Consider the following 7,041-nt stretch of genomic DNA (forward strand, 5'->3'; position numbering starts at 1 on the left):
GCCAAGTTTATGTATGTGCCTAAAAATAAAGGTGAATCTTCTAGTAAGGAAAATGCGGATCTCAAAGCAATAAGTGTTCACCCCAACTTTTTTGCTATCATTAATGAACCTTTTGCTACAGATGAATTTCTTGATTTCTTGCCTAGGAGTTTGATCACTAATAAAAATAAGGAAACTCCTAAGGGTTATAAGTGTTCTATTGAAGAATTGCATACCAAAGATGACAATATCTAGATCTATTCTTGCTATTATGCCTAGCTAGGGGCGTTAAATGATAGCGCTTGTTGGGAGGCAACCCAATTTTATTTTTGTTTCTTGCTTTTTGTTCCTGTTTAGTAATAAATAATTCATCTAGCTTCTGTTTAGATGTGGTTTTATGTTTTTAATTAGTGTTTGTTCCAAGTAGAACCTTTGGAAAGACTTGGGGAAAGTCTTTGCGATCTTGCTGTAAAAAACAGAAAAACTTTAGCGCTCACGAGATTAGCTGCCATGTTTTACTGGAGAGTACGATTAGGTTGATTATTTTTGCAGATGATTAATAGAAAAATTACTCACGTCCACCAATTTATTTCATGATTTTTTGGGTTACATAAGTATTCGAAACCTACAGATTACTACAGACTATTCTGTTTTTGACATATTCTATTTTTCGTGTGTTGTTTGCTTATTTTGATGAATCTATGGCTAGTATCGGGGGGTATGAACCATAGAGAAGTTGGAATACAATAGGTTTAACACCAATATAAATAAAGAATTAGTTCATTACAGTACCTTGAAGTGGTGGTTTGTTTTCTTATACTAACGGAGCTCATGAGATTTTCTGTTGAGTTTTGTGTTGTGAAGTTTTCAAGATTTGGGTAAAGATTTGATGGATTTTGGAATAGGAGTGGCAAGAGCCTAAGATTGGGGATTCCCATGGCACCCCCAAGGTAAGATTCAAGGACAACCAAAAGCCTAAGCTTGGGGATGCCCCAGAAGGCATCCCCTCTTTTGTCTTCGTCCATCGATAACTTTACTTAAGGCTATATTTTTATTCACCACATGATATGTGTTTTGCTTGGAGCGTCTTGTATGATTTGAGTCTTTGATTTTTAGTTTACCACAATCATCCTTGCTGTACACACCATTTGGAGAGACACACGTGAATCAGAATTTATTAGAATACTCTATGTGCTTCACTTATATTTTTTGAGCTAGATAATTTTGCTCTAGTGCTTCACTTATATCTTTAAGAGCACGGTGGTGGTTTTATTTTATAGAAATTATTGATATCTCATGATTCACTTATATTATTTTGAGAGTATTTTAGAACAGCATGGTAATTTGCTTTGGCTATAAAATTAGTCCTAATATGATAGGCATCCAAGATGGGTATAATAAAAACTTTCATAAAAAGTGCATTGAATACTATGAGAAGTTTGATACTTGATAATTGTTTTGAGATATGAAGATGGTGATATTATATTCATGCTAGTTGAGTAGTTGTGAATTTGAGAAATACTTATTCTAAAGTTTATGATTCCCGTAGCATGCACGTATGGTGAACTGTTATGTGATGAAGTCGGAGCATGATTTATTTATTGATTGTCTTTCTTATGAGTGGCAGTGGGGGACGGGCGATGGTCTTTTCCTACCAATCTATCCCCCTAGGAGCATGCGTGTAGTACTTTGTTTTGATAACTAATAGATTTTTGCAATAAGTATGTGATTTCTTTATGACTAATGTTGAGCCCATGGATTATACGCACTCTCACCCTCCCACCATTGCTAGTCTCTCTAGTACTGCGCAACTTTCGCCGGTACCATACACCCACCATATACCTTCCTCAAAACAACCACCATACCTACCTATTATGGCATTTCCATATCCATTCCGAGATATATTTCCATGCAACTTATCACTGTTCCATTTGTTATGACACGTTACATCTTGCTGCCATTTTCGATCTCCTTGCTCAAAGCTCCATTCAAAAAACTGCTTTGGGGGATTGTTCTCTGGTATGTGACTCCTCCAATTGTCCAATTAGTTTTTGTTCTAGTGCTTCATTTATTTCAAATTTTTGCTGCTTAGGTGACCCCATTCTTGAGCTTGCATGTCAAATTTATTTGGTCCCAAGTAGTTCTATTGCATGATATGGCCTCTAGGAACTTGTGGGAGTAGTTGCTATCAATCTTGTTGAGTTTGGTCCAATTTTATTTTCGAGTTACTAAAATTTTTAGAAATTTTTCAGAGGAAGAAATATGTTTAGGAAAATGTACCAAGGTGGTTCCTCAAAGAAGCAAGGACCTAGGCTCGCGATACGTGAGCCTGACTATGAACTACCAAGAGAAGCTCAAGTGTGGCCTTGTGAATGGCCGTCAGAAGGTTTTATGGTCCAAGCAGGAATTAAGGAGGAATTTTGACGCGTATGTGCATAATGCTGAACTTGAGGGCTTCATGTCAAATAAGTGCCCCCAATATTATCACCTAACTGATTCCTTTGTGAGAAGATTTAAATTTACATCATCACGCAATTCTCACACTGTCCTATTTGATCTCTATGATAAATCTTATACCATGGACTTAGAAGATTTTAATACTGCTTGTAAACTCCCGCAGTGGGGTAATGTTAGCGAACCTCGCAAATCTGAATTTAAAGAATTTCTTGCTAGTATCACTCTGGGGGAATCTAGAGAAATAACATAAGCTACCATAGGGAGCATTCATTTTCCCGCCATACATTATTTTGCTCTCTTTATAGGTAGATGCATTAATGGTAAGGATGAGTCATGTCACATGTGTGTTCCCGATCTTAGTGTTCTCAAGAGTGTTGTATTAGGAGATAAACAATATAACTTGGGGGCTATTGTTGCACGTAGGTTGCATCTTAACGGTTTAAGTGGAGATTTGTTCGGTGGAATTTATGCAACCCGTTTAGCTAATTTTCCCGAGGTACCCGTACATGAAAATGATATGGAGTTGCCTCCTGCTCATCTAGATTTTAACGCTATGGTTCGCCATCACTTTATTGAGAGGAATGAACAACCCCTCCAGTATCGACTAATCTTTGACAGGCATCGCACTGTCCATGTTGCTCTCCCTGCTCCTGCTTTCTTTCACTTTCAGACAAAAGGGAGATATGTTATAACCAGAGAGGAGGTGAACGAGTACGAGAGGAGGACGGAGGCAGCCCGCCGCCAGGCTGCAGCTCTTCAGGCAGTAGCTGCTGCATCTCAGTACGATCCCAACTTCAACTTTGGATATCCACCAGGCCATCCATGGCCCTAGACCAACTTAGGCCAAAAGCCTAAGCTCAGGGGAGTACGTATTTCTCATCGACATTACATTCATATTCACATACTCATGCCAGTTGTCGATGCTCATACTTTTTCATTGTACTATCCATGCTAGTTTATTTCCCCTTCCAGCATTCTTCTTGTGTGTTTGAAAAACCTTAAGAAAAACCAAAAAAAAATAGTTGTAGCTTTTAGCTAGTTTACTTTCCATGCCTGTAGTAGTAATAATTAAAAAGAAAACCCCAAAAGATTTCTCGTTCTTCTTTTGCTTGTTGGGAGCTTTCCCGTATAAATAGTTTTATTTCCTTTCTTTTCTTTGGGGGTCAAGAGGAGAAGAACATGATGAAAATGTTGAGTGGCTCTCATATGCATTATTATTGACTTAACCAAGAGCCCATATTATCTTGTCTTCTCCCTTGTATTGAATGCTTGTAGATTCCAGCTTAGTCCAATGCACATGCACTATTGTTATTATCCACACCGTTCGGTCGTGCGAGTGAAAGGCAATAATGACGATATATGATGAACTGATTGAGATGAGAAAAGCTGGTATGACCTGATTCAACCTATTATGAATGAAACATGTTTGCAATGACAATTAGAGACTATATTTCTCATGCCATGCTTAAGTAGCTAGGAGTTTATAATGGTTTACCTTGCGTGCCAACATGCTATTAAAACGGTTGTGATGCGGTATGATAGGATGGTATTCTCCTTTGAACGATTTGAGTGGCTTGACTTGGCACATGTTCACACATGTAGTCGAAACAAAATCAACATAGCCTCCACGATATTTATGTTCATGGTGAATTATATCCTACTCATGCTTGCACTCAGTGTTGATTAATTTTAATGCATGTTCATGACTATTGTCACGCTCTAGCTGGTCGCTTCCCAGTCTCTTTCTATCCTTCACTTGTACTAAGCGGGAATACTGCTTGTGCATCCACTTCCATAAACCCCAAAGTTATTCCATATGAGTCCACCATACCTTCCTATATGCGGTATCTACCTGCCGTTCCAAGTAAATTTGTATGTGCCAAACTCTAAACCTTCAAATGAAATTCTGTTTTGTATGCTCGAATAGCTCATGTATCAACTAGGGTTGTCTATATCTTCCATGCTAGGCGGGTTATTCCCAAGAGGAGTGGACTCCGCTCCTCATTCACGAGAAAATGGCTGGTAACCGAGATGCCCAGTCCCATGCTCAGATGAAATCAAAATAATTGCAAACAAAACTCCCCCAGGATTGTTGTTAGTTGGAGGCACCCATTGTTTTGGACAAGCCATGGATTGATGTTTGTTGGTGGTAGGGGGAGTATAAAATTTACCATTCTGCTTGGGAACCACCTATAATGTGTGTAGCATGGAAGATATCGAGATCTCTCGGTTTTTATGTTGACAATGAAAGTATACCACTCAAAATATTATTTATCTCTATTTCAAAGTCGAGCTCTGGCACCTCTACAAATCCCTGCTTCCCTCTGCGAAGGGCCTATCTATTTACTTTTATGTTGAGTCATCATCCTTTTATTAAAAAGCACCAGTTGGAGAGCACCGCTGTCATTTGCATGCATTATTATTAGTTTACATTGAGTATGACTGTGACTGGATCTCTTTTACCATGAATTACAATTTCCAGTCAGCCCTTGATCTTCAGAGGTGCTCTCCATTTATGTTTTGCGGTCTCAGAAAGGGCTAGCGAGATACCATCTTGTTATATCATATTATGATTGTTTTGAGAAAGTGTTGTCATCCGAGATTTACTATTATTGCTCGCTAGTTGATTATGCCATTGATATGAGTAAACATGAGACCTAAGTGTTATTGTGAATATGGTTAGTTCATAATCTTTGCTGAAAACTTGAATGCTGGCTTTACATATTTACAACAACAAGAGCAAACAGAGTTTGTAAAAGTTTTTCTTTATCACTTTCAGTTTATCAACTGAATTGCTTGAGGACAAGCAAAGGTTTAAGCTTGGGGGAGTTGATACGTCTCCATCATATCTACTTTTCCAAACACTTTTGCCCTTATTTTGGACTCTAACTTGCATGATTTGAATAGAACTAACCCGGACTGACGTTGTTTTCAGCAGAATTGCCATGGTATTATTTTTGTGCATAAATAAAAGTTCTCGGAATGACCCGAAAATCAACGGGGAATATTTTTGGAATATATAAAAAATACTGGCGAAAGAATCAAGGCCAGGGGGTTCACACCCTGCCCACGAGGGTGGGAGGAGAGCCTACCCCCTAGGCGCACCCCCCTGCCTCGTGGGCCCCCTGGTGCTCCACCGACCTCAACTCCAACTCTATATATTCATGTTCGAGGAGAAAAAAAATCGAAAAGAAGGATTCATCGCGTTTTACGATACGGAGGCGTCGCCAAGCCCTAATCTCTCTCGGGAGGTTTGATCTAGAGTCCTTCGAGGCTCCGGAGAGGGGAATCCGTCGCCATCATCATCATCAACCTTCCTCCATCACCAATTTCATGATGCTCCCCGCCGTGCGTGAGTAATTCCATCGTAGGCTTGCTGGACGGTGATGTGTTGGATGAGATTTATCATGTAATTGAGTTAGTTTTGTTAGGGTTTGATCCCTAGTATCCATTATGTTCTGATATTGATGTTGATATGACTTTGCTATGCTTAATGCTTGTCACTACGGCCCGAGTGCCATGATTTCAGATCTGAACCTATTATGTTTTCATGAATATATGTGAGTTCTTAATACTATCTTGCAAGTCTGTAGTCACCTATTATGTGTTATGATCCGTTAACCCCGAAGTGACAATAATCGGGATACTTACCGGTGATGACCGTAGTTTGAGGAGTTCATGTATTCACTAAGTGTTAATGCTTTGGTATGGTACTCTATTAAAAGGAGGCCTTAATATCCCTTAGTTTCCACTAGGACCCCGCTGCCACGGGAGGGTAGGACAAAAGATGTCATGCAAGTTCTTTTCCATAAGCACGTATGACTATATTCGGAATACATGCCTACATTACATTGATGAACTGGAGCTAGTTCCGTGTCACCCTAGGTTATAACTGTTGCATGAGGAATCACATCCAACATAATTATCCATCACTGATCCATTTCCTACGAGCTTTTCATATATTGATCTTTGCTTAGTTACTTTTCCGTTGCTACTGTTACAATCATACAAAACCAATACTGTTACTTTTGCCACCGTTACCGTTACTTCCATATTACTTTGCTACTAAATACTTTGCTGCAGATATTAAGTCTTTCAGGTGTGGTTGAATTGACAACTCAACTGTTAATACTTGAGAATATTCGTTGGCTCCCCTTGTGTCAAATCAATAAATTTGGGTTGAATACTCTACCCTCGAAAACTGTTGTGATCCCCTATACTTGTGGGTTATCGGTCGTCGAGCTTGTGGTCGAAGTAATCTCTTGTACATTGCTTGGGGAGTCGCAAGTCGGTGGCGAGGTTGTCGATGCGTTCGCTCATTGCTTGTTGCTCTTGATGCAAAGCACGTTGTGCACCAAAGAGGTGGCTCTTTGTGACATAGGAGTTCATGTCGTCGTCTTGGCAGATGAAGAGTGGGTTGGTAGAAGTACTTGGCCTATCCATCATTCCAAGACAAATGTGAGTGGTAGAAAGAGAAGAACGAATACCAAATGTACCATGACCAAAGTTGAAAGTGGATCGATGATCACTCCAATGTAGGACAAGGAAATAGCACAATTGGTACCAATTCTTGTCGGTTTCTCACACCTACACAAGTAAAAGCTT

The sequence above is a fragment of the Triticum urartu genome, chromosome 2A, assembly GCF_056163025.1.
Source record: "Triticum urartu cultivar PI428250 chromosome 2A, HENAU_Tu73, whole genome shotgun sequence".
Lineage (NCBI taxonomy): Eukaryota > Viridiplantae > Streptophyta > Magnoliopsida > Poales > Poaceae > Triticum > Triticum urartu.